Source organism: Rana temporaria, chromosome 1 (assembly GCF_905171775.1).
Source record: "Rana temporaria chromosome 1, aRanTem1.1, whole genome shotgun sequence".
Taxonomy (NCBI): Eukaryota; Metazoa; Chordata; class Amphibia; order Anura; family Ranidae; genus Rana; species Rana temporaria.
Genome location: NC_053489.1, coordinates 251,893,150 through 251,904,163, shown reverse-complemented (window position 1 = coordinate 251,904,163; position 11,014 = coordinate 251,893,150).

Below are 11,014 nucleotides of genomic sequence, written 5' to 3'. Positions count from 1 at the left end.
TAGTGCACCTCTCAACCCTGCATTTGGAACATAGTGCACCCCTCAACCCTGTGCCTGGTACATAGCGCACCCCTCAATCATGCGCTTGGTACATAGCACACCTCTGAACCCTGCACTTGGTACAAAGCGCACCCCTCAACCCTGCATTTGGTATATAGCGCACCCCTTAACCCTGCACTCTGTACATAGAAAACAACCCTCAACCCTGAACTCTGTACATAGCACACCTTTCAACCCTGAACTCTGTACATAGCGCATAATTACTTAAATTACTTAACAAGACAGTAATGATGTGTATAGTGCCTATAGTAGCTAATTATATTTTGTCCCTATTTTATTTGTCAAAGTCAGATCAATGAAATATGCTTTATGTTAATTTTGTACAAAACAAAACATTTACATTTACATAAAAAAGTGTAATTTCATGAGGTAATATACGAGGGCGTGTTTAGGGGCAGAATTAGGGGTGGGGCAACTGGTGGCAAGTAACTCTTTAAGCCTGGCTAGTAGCTCAACACTTGAGCCCTGTGTGTATGTATATATATATATATATATATATATATATATATATATATATATATATATATATATATAAAATATATGTGTGTGTGTATATATATATATATATATATATCTATATATATATAGATAGATAGATAGATAGATAGATAGATAGATAGATAGATAGATAGATAGATAGATATATATATATATATATATAATACTATTTATCTAGCTGTCCTAAGTTAGACCAACTATTTAAAAATAAACTATGACTTCATACTAATTATAGTTTCCATGACTTTTCATGCTCTTGTCATGGTTGTACTGAAATGTTATAAAATTTAAGGTATAGCAATAAAACAGAAAAACAGAAAAACAATAAACTTCCTCTTCCCCTGTATGGGTTACCACACAGATATAAACTGGGATATTGAGCGGCCTGTCAGTTATTTCTGTTGCCGTGTATCTTGCACAGAAATATGTTCCAGAATCTTTTTTTTCTACTCCATTGATTTGTATGTAGACCTCTTTCTTTCCAGTGTCTCTGGTGATTGAAATTAGTTTTTTTAGTAAATCAGCATAGAAAGTTCTACCATCACTCCATATACCTCCAATCCACTCTAATTTTGATTCAGACTGTTGTCTAGCCCATTGCACACCATAGCTGGATAACTCAAAGCCAGACACTGTACAGGTGAGTTTTAATTGCTGTGAAGGTTGTACAATTCCCAGGCCTGTTTCTTGTAAAGTCTGGGAGAGGACACCTGAAAAAAAAAAAAACCTAATGAGTCAATTAATCAGCTAAACACAATTATGTATAATAATAATATAATAAATAACATTAATAAAAATGATTAATAATTCTCATACTTAAAGGGTAAAGTGCAATAAATAGCACAACTGTATCCATTTTTTCAAAATCGATAACTGTTGATGTAAAATGTTAACTGCTCCCCTGCTCTCCTTATGTACTTGAGGACAGACAATCAATTTGCATAACAGATATAGCTGGGATATATAATAGGACATATCTGTTGTCAGTGCTGACAGTACACTTACACTGTGGTCTGAAAAGTAACGCCACCCCCTGCAGATAGGGTAGAACTACAAGGATGGTGGAAAGTACGGTATATTCTTTTAAGTTATATTACAATGTTAGCAGTGGCGTCACTAGGGTTGGTGTCACCCGGTGCGGTGAAACATGGTGTCACCCCCCCCCCCCCCCCCAGCAGGATAGGCAATAGGGCATTATGCGCCTCTCATGCCGTCGTCCCCCAGCCTGCCGCAGTGCTATTTGATAGTGTCACCCAGGGCATTCTTCTCAGGGAAAAGGTGCAGGAATTCAACCTTGCACCACACCTTCCCCCAAAGTAGGGGGAGGGGGGGGGGTGAGCGTGCCACAGCAACTGGGTGTGGGAGGGTCCTAAAGGGTCATTAAATACCATGAGGGTGCTACATACAGAGTGCAGAGTTCAGGTGGGTGCAGGGTACACAGTGCAGGGTGCAGGTGGGTACAGAGTGCCGGGTGCAGGTAGGTGCAGGGGGGTACAGAGGGCAGGGTGCAGGTGTGGTACAGAGGGCAGGGTTCAGGTGAGTGCAGGGTGCAGGTGGGTACAGAGTGCAGGTAGGTGGTGGGTGCAGCTTGCAAGTGGGTAGAGAGTGCAGGGTGCAGGTGGGTACAGGGTGCAGGGTGAAGAATGCAGGTGGGTACAGAGGGATGGGTGCACAGTGCAGGTGGGTGGTAGATTCAGGTGGGTGGTGGGTGCAGGTGGGTGCATGAGGGTACAGAGGGATGGGTGCACATTGCAGGTGGGTGGTAGATGTAGGTGGGTGGTGGGTGCAGGGGGGTACAGAGGGATGGGTGCACAGTGCAGGTGGGTGGTGGGTGCAGGGGAGTGTAGGTGGGTACAGAGTGTAGGTGGGTACAGAGTGTAGGTGGGTACAGAGTGCAGGTGGGTACAGAGTGCAGGTGGGTGGTGGGTTCAGGGTGCAAGTGGGTGCAGGTGGGTTCAGGGTGCAGGTGGGTGCAGGGTGAAGAATGCAGGTGGGTGCAGGGGGGTACAGAGGGATGGGTGCACAGTGCAAGTGGGTGGTAGATGCAGGTGGGTGGTGGGTGCAGGGGGGTACAGAGGGATAGGTGCACAGTGCAGGTGGGTGGTAGATGCAGGTGGGTGGTGGGTGCAGGTGGGTACAGAGTGCAGGTGGGTACAGAGTGCAGGTGGGTGGTGGGTGCAGGTGGGTACAGAGTGCAGGGTGCAGGTGGGTTCAGGGTGCAGGTGGGTAGAGGGTGCAGGGTGAAGAATGCAGGGGGGTACAGAGGGATGGGTGCACAGTGCAGGTGGGTGGTAGATGCAGGTGGGTGGTGGGTACAGAGTGTAGGTGGGTACAGAGTGTAGGTGGGTACAGAGTGCAGGTGGGTAAAGAGTGCAGGTGGGTGGTGGGTTCAGGGTGCAAGTGGGTGCAGAGTGCAGGGTGAAGAATGCAGGGGGGTACAGAGGGATGGGTGCACAGTGCAGGTGGGTGGTAGATGCAGGTGAATGGTGGGTGCAGAGGGTACAGAGGAATGGGTGCACAGTGCAAGTGGGTGGTAGATGCAGATGGGTGCAGGTGGGTGGTGGGTGCAGGGGGTACAGAGGGATGGGTGCACAGTGCAGGTGGGTGGTAGATGCAGGTGGGTGGTGGGTGCAGGGGGGTGCAGGTGGGTACAGAGTGCAGGTGGGTACAGAGTGCAGATGGGTACAGAGTGCAGATGGGTTCAGGTTGCAAGTGGGTGCAGGTGGGTTCAGGGTGCAGGCGGGTACAGGTTGCAGGGTGAAGAATGCAGGTGGGTGCAGGGGGTACAGAGGGATGGGTGCACAGTGCAGGTGGGTGGTAGATGCAGGTGGGAGGTGGGTACAGAGTGTAGGTGGGTACAGAGTGCAGGTGGGTGAAGAGTGCAGGTGGGTGGTGGGTTCAGGGTGCAAGTGGATGCAGAGTGCAGGGTGAAGAATGCAGGGGGGTACAGAGGGATGGGTGCACAGTGCAGGTGGGTGGTAGATGCAGGTGCGTGGTGGGTGAAGGGGGTGCAGGGGGGTACAGAGGGATGGGTGCACAGTGCAGTTGGGTGGTAGATGCAGGTGGGTGGTGGGTGAAGGGGGTGCAGGGGGTACAGAGGGATGGGTGCACAGTGCAGGTGGGTGGTAGATGCAGGGGGGTGCAGGTGGGTACAGAGTGGGGTGGGGTGAGACAGAGATGGAGGGGGTGGGGTGAGACAAAGATGGAGGAGGTGGGGGTGAGACAGAGATGGAGGGGGTGGGGTGTGACAGAGATGGAGGGGGTGGGGTGAGACACAGATGGAGGGGGTGGGGTGAGACAGAGAGGGGGGTGACAGGGTGGGGGTAAGACAGAGATGGAGGGGGTGGGGGTAAGACAGAGATGGTGGGGGTGTGACAGAGATGGAGGGGGTGGGGTGAGACAGAGAGGGGGGTGACAGGGTGGGGGTAAGACAGAGATGGAGGGGGTGGGGGTAAGACAGAGATGGTGGGGGTGTGACAGAGATGGAGGGGGTGGGGTGAGACAGAGAGGGGGTGACAGAGAGGGAGGGGGGGTCTGACAGAGATGGAGGGGGTGGGGTGAGACAGAGAGGGGGTGACAGAAAGGGAGGGGGTGGGGGTAAGACAGAGATGGAGGGGGTGGGGGTAAGACAGAGATGGAGGGGGTGGGGGTAAGACAGAGATGGAGGGGGTGGGGTGGGTGTGTGACAGAGAGGGGGGTGACAGAGATGGAGGGGGTGGGTGAGACAGAGAGGGGGTGACAGAAAGGGAGGGGGTGGGGGTAAGACAGAGATGGAGGGGGTGGGGGTAAGACAGAGATGGAGGGGGTGGGGTGGGGGTGTGACAGAGAGGGGGGTGACAGAGATGGAGGGGGTGGGGTGGGGGGTGACAGAGAGGGGGTGACAGAAAGGGAGGGGGTGAGGGTGTGACAGAGAGGGGGGTGACAGAGGAAGGGGGTGAGACAGAGATGGAGGGGGTGTGACAGAAGGGGGGGGGTGACAGAGAAGGAGGGGGTGAGACACAGAGAGAGGGGTTGGGGGGTGAGACATTCTTCTCACTGGTGGCACACAGTGGATATAAGCGACGCCCCCCCGCTTCTGTTCCTATTATGCCTGCCGCGGCCGGTGGTGGACACGCACCTGTTTGCTGTTTCTATGCCGCGCCCCGATTCTGGAGACAGAGCGAGGACTGATGTGGGCATCAAGGCAGCAGGTCACATGTGCAGAAGTTGAGAAGTTGCTGCCCGCGCGGAGAAACTGAAAGTACTGTGTGATGATATGACTGACGTCACATCAACACACAGTGCAGTGTGACAGGCACAGGCTGAGCTCTGCTGAGGCTCGCAGGTGGCTGGCTCAGTAGGGGAGCGGAGGAAGACACACACGCGGCGGCGCTGGGCATGTCGGCAAAAAAAAAAAAAAAATCCAAATCCTCAATGTCGGGATGGTGTCACCCCTCTAGCGGGTGTCACCCGGGTGCGGACCGCACCCCCCGCACCCCCCTAGCAACGCCTCTGAATGTTGGCACATATAATTTACATACATGTAATGGCAGAGTGTGTATAGTGGTGAAATACTCATCCTTTCTCTTCAGCCTGCTCTCAATGTACAGTTGAGCAGTCTTGTATTGTAGAAATCCCAGTTTAAGTTGAGTTACAAAAAGTAACTCTCAAAAAAAATCTCCAACAACTGGCAACTAACTTTAAGAGCTGTACGATGCTGCCCTCCACTGTCTTCATTTACTATTTAGAGTTCAATAATGGGTAATAGGGATGAGCTTCGAGTTCGAGTCGAACTCATGTTCGACTCAAACATTGCCTATTCGGCGAACAACGAACAATTTGAGGTGTTCGTGGCAAATTCGAAAAGCCGCGGAACACCCTGTTAAAGTTTATGGGAGAACTCTAAAGTACTAATTTTAAAGGCTAATATGCAAGTAATTGTCCTAAAAAGTGTTTGGGGACCTGAGTCCTGTCCCAGGGGACATGTATCAATGCAAAAAAAAGTTTTAAAAACTGCAATTTTTTTTGGGAGCAGTGAATTTAATAATGCTTAGAGTGAAACAATAAAAGTGAAATATTCCTTTAAATGTCGTACCTAGGGGGGGTGTAAAGTTAGCATGTGAAATAGTGCATGTTCCCAGTACTTAGAACTGTCACTGCACAAAGTGTCATTTCTGAAAGAAAAAAAGTCATTTAAAACCGGACTAGCGGCTATAATGAATTATCGGCTCCCGGCAATTCAGAGAGGATTCGTTCATAAAAATAAAAAAATAGCGTGGGGGTCCCCCCAAATTCAATTACCAGGCCCTTCAGGTCTGGTATAGATATTAAGGGGAACCCCGCTGTCAATTTAAAAAAAAATGACGTGGGGTTTCCCCCCAAATAACCATTCCAGACCCTTCAGGTCTGGTGTGGATTTTAATCCACACCAGACCCCTTATCCGCGCACGTTAACCTGGTCGGCCGCAGAAAAGAGGGGGGGACAGAGTGCGGGCCCCCCCTCTCCTGAACCGTACCAGGCCACATGCCCTCAACATGGGGAGGATGTCCCCATGTTGATGGGGACAAGGGCCTCATCCCCACAACCCTTGCCCGGTGGTTGTGGGGGTCTGCGGGCAGGGGGGTTATCAGAATCTGGAAGACCCCTTTAACAAAGGGGACCCCCAGATCCTGCCCCCCCTATGTGAATTGGTAATGGGGTACATTGTACCCCTACCATATCACAAAGGAAGTGTAAATAGTTGTAAAAAACACACACACCGTAGAAAAATTTCCTTTATTAATAAAAAAAAATAAAAAAAATCCAGCGGTGGTAATCCACTCGGTCCCGGCTCCGTGCTCCAACGTTGTCTGTATCCAGCGACGTGAGAACTCCTCTTCGGTCCAGCGATGAAAAGATCATCTGGGATCCAGAGCGCAGCATCGCCGACCGCCTCTCTCTGCCGGACACAGCCCGGTGAATGAGCGGCTGAAGCTGTGACATCTCTTTTATCGGTGAGGCGGGGCCACCCGTCATGTGATGCAAGGGGGAAGCCAGGCTTCCCCAGTGAAGTAGCAGAGGGTGCGTCAGAGGGGGACGGGGTCACGTGATGGGTGGCCCCGCCTCACCAATAAAAGAAATGTCACAGCTTTAGCCGCGTCATTCGCCGGGCTGTGTCCGGCGGAGAGAGGAGGCCGGCGATGCTGCGCTCTGGATCCCGGACGATCTTCTCATCGCTGGACCGGAGAGGAGATCACCCGTCGCTGGATACAGACAACGTTGGAGCAGGGAGCCGGGACCGAATGGATTACCATCGCTGGATTTTTTTTCTTTTTTTTATTAATAAAGGACTTTTTTCTATGGTGTGTGTGTGTGTGTGTTTTTTTACAACTATTAACACTTCCTTCATGAAATGGTAGCGGTACAATGTACCCCATTACCAATTCACATAGGGGGGGCCAGGATCTGGGGATCCCTTTTGTTAAAGGGGTCTTCCAGATTCTGATAAGCCCCCCGCCACCGGCAAGGGTTGTGTGGATGAGGCCCTTGTCCCCATCAACATGGGGACATCCACCCCATGTTGAGGGCATGTGGCCTGGTATGGTTCAGGAGAGGGGGGGGGCCGCACTCTGTCCCCCATCTTTTCTGCGGCCAGCCAGGTTAACGTGCTCGGATAAGGGGTCTGGTGTGGATTTTTAAAAATTGGGGTGGAGTTCCCCTTAACCACTTCTCTACTTTGGGTGTTTTTCAGATTTGGTGTTTACAAGACTAAAACAGTTTTTTTTGCTAGAAAATTACTCAAAACCCCCAAACATTATATATATTTTTTTTCTAATACCCTAGAGAATAAAATGGCGATCATTTCAATACTTTTTGTCACACCATATTTGCGCAGCGGTCCTACAAGCGCACTTTTTTTGGAAAAAAATCACTTTTTTGAATTAAAAAATAAGACCGCAATAAATTTGGCCCAATTTTTTTATGTATTGTGAAAGATATTGTTACGCCGAGTAAAATGATACCCAACATGTCACGCTTACAAATTGCGCCAGCTCGTGGCATGGCGTCAAACTTTTACCCTTAAAAATCTTGATAGGCGACGTTTAAAAAATTCTACAGGTTGCATTTTTTTAGTTACAGAGTAGGCCTAGGGCTAGAATTATTGCTCTCGCTCTAACGATCGCTACTCGCGTATGCGTTCGCTTCTGCGCGCGAGCTCGTCGGGACGGGGCCCTTTAAAAATTTTTTTTTTTTTTTCTTATTTTTTTTTTTTATTTTATTATTTTTTACACTGAAATTAAAAATAAATGATCACTTTTATTCCTATTACAAGGAATGTAAACATTCCTTGTAATAGAAAGAAGCATGACAGGTCCTCTTAAATATCAAAAAGACCTCAGATCTCATATTTAGGCTTAAATGCAAAAAAAAATAAAAAAATATTGAAAATGTCATTTTTTCAAATGACAAAAAAAAAAAATGTTTCTTTAAGAGGCTGGGCGGGACAGACGTTTTGATGTCACTTCCGCCCAGCAGAGCTATGGGGACGGGTGAAGGAGATTTTTCCTTCACTCGTAACCCCGCACAGCTGCCGAGCGGTCCCGATCTCCTCCGCTACCGACGGCTCCGGTAAGCGGCGGAGGGCGCGGGAGAGCGGCGGGAGGGGGGGGGCCCTCTCCCGCCGCCGATAACGGCGATCTCACGGCGAATCCGCCGCGGAGACCACTGTTATCGTTAACAGAACCGCTGACACTAAAGATTGATACCTCGGTTGTGGCAGCAGCTGCTGCCGTTACCGAGATATCAATCTTTAAAGTGTGGACGCATATATGCGTACAGCGGTCTGGAAGTGGTTAAAATCCACACCAGACCTGAGGGGTCTGGAATGGATATTTGGGGGGGCCCAGCATAATTTTTTTTTTAAATTGACGGCGGGGTTCCCCTTAATATCCATACCAGATCTGAAGGGCCTGGTAATTGAATTTGGGGGGGACCCCCATGTTATTTTTTTTATTTTTTATGAATGAATCCTCTCTGAATTGCCGGGAGCCGACAATTCATTATAGCCGCAAGTCCGGTTTTAAATGACTTTTTTTCTTTCAGAAATGACACTTTGTGCAGGGACAAAACAAAAAGTGGGTAACGTTTCCACTAGTAAAAATAACAGTAATTGTATAGTATATAATTTATTCAAGTAAAATTGTTTACATGCCCGTGTACTCTGTCCACTATTATACTTGTGTATTAATATTTACTTTCTATGTATCGTTTCAATTGGCAATTGTTGGTGTGATGTATGTAACATTTTTACTCTACGCATGTAAACAATTTTACTTGAATAAATTATATACTATAAAATTACTGTTATTTTTACTGGCGGAAACGTTACCCACTTTATTTAAAGTCCCGGGGCAAAACCTTTTTGTTTTGACTTTATGTAACAGGGATAGAAGTGTGTCACTGGGGACACCAGACCTTTCCTCTTTTTTTTTTTTGGTGCAGGGACAGTTCTAAGTACGGGAAATATCCAGCTTAAATCCTCAATACGTATTACCTATGACAGTGACCTGCACTGTTCAGAGCATTCCAGTGGCTGTGGCGATGAAAAAAAAAAATCACCAGCACTGCAGTACTGTATTTTTTCACAATCCAGTGCAGATAATGCTTGTGGTATGTACAGTGTCATGCTAATGCTAAGTGTTCGAGATGGCATATTCCTGCTGTCAAACTGCATGGCTGCCTACCACATCATAATTGTGGGGAGCACTGTAGGACACAATAGAAGAACAATGAGACATGTAGTTCCCTTTACATATACAGGTATATATGTGTTTTTATAAATCGGGCAGGCAGGTTTTGGGTTTCACAGCATGATGCAGTTAGTGGGGTGGATTCAGTAAGCAATTGCGTCTGCGTATCCATAGTTACGCAGCGCAATTGCTTAGTTGCGCCGGCGTAACGACTTTTCTGTATTCAGAAAGCTTGTTACCCCGACTGCAGCCTAACATATGACTGGCATAAGGCTCTTATGCTGTCGTATCGTAGGATGCATTCTTACGATGGCCGCTAGGTGGCGTTCCCGTAGTGGTCAGCGTAGAGAATGCAAATTGCATACTAACGCCAATTCACAACCGTACGCGCGCCCTGTGTACGCATTTTACGTTGTTTGCGTTCGTCGGGTTCCGCGTAAGGCTGCTCCTGCTATTAGCAGGGGCAGCCAATGCTAAGTATACCCGTCGTTCCCGCGTCGCGATGTTTGAAAATTACGTAGTGTGCGTAAGTGAATCGTGAATGGCGCTGGACGCCATTTACGTTCACGTTAAAGCAAATGACGTCCTTGCGACGTCATTTGCCGCAATGCACATCGGGAAAGTTTCCCGACGGAGCATGCGCACTACGTTCGGCGCGGGAACGCGCCTAATTTAAATGATCCACGCCCCCTACGGGATCATTTAAATTACGCACGCTTACGCCGGCCATTTTTACGGAGCGCCCACGCAAATTACGGAGCTACTGCTTCGTGAATGAAGCGTAGCGCAGGTAATTTACGGAGGCGCAGCGTTAAAACGGTACGCTGCGCCTCCGTAAGAGGGCGCAAGTCGTACCTGAATCCACCCCAGTGTATCTATATAATGATATAAAGAAAAGTAATTCTGCTTTGCTTAGTTTTTTTTTTCTTTCTTGTTCTGCTTTTTATTTAGAAAATGAAAGAGGAAGTAAACCATGGGTGCCCAACCAGTGGCCCATGGAGCCCTCTGATGTGGCCCGCGACCTCCTGCTCTGGGATGGAATAGAATAGAATACTGTTATTAATGGTAAGTTTATTACTAAGATCACAGGGCCAAATTCTCAAAAAAGCTGCCTAACTTAACTTTCAGCAGTTAAGTTACACTGACTTAAAATCTCTACCTAAGTGCCCGATCTTCAAAGCACTTACCTAGAAATTTCAGGCCGTGTAACTTTCTCCTGGGGGCGTTTAAAATTTTAATGAGGCGCGCTCCCGCGCCGGCCGTACTGCGCATGCGTGTGACGTCATTTTCCCGACGTGCAGCGCGCGAACGTAATTAACGCCGGGCGGCTTTGAGAATTTCGACGGGACACTAAAGTTGCGACGGGTGAAAAAAAAAAGACGCGCTGGAAAACAAATAATTATAAAAAAAAATGACAGCGTCGCTCAGCATGCATTCCTGAGAGGGAGAACTCCATGCCAATTTTCAAAGAAAAAACCGGCATGGGTTCCCCCCCCCAGGAGCATACCAGGCCCTTAGGTCTGGTATGGGTTGTAAGGAGACCCCCCACGCCGAAAAATCGACGTAGGGGGTCCCCCTACAATCCATACCAGACCCGTATCCAAAGCACGCTACCCGGCCGGTCAGGAAGGGAGTGGGGACGAGCGAGCGCCCCCCCCTCCTGAGCCGTGCCTACCCACGTGCACCCACCACGTGGGTACCTACCGGAGCATGATGGGACGGTGATGCCTATATAAATGGGATGCAA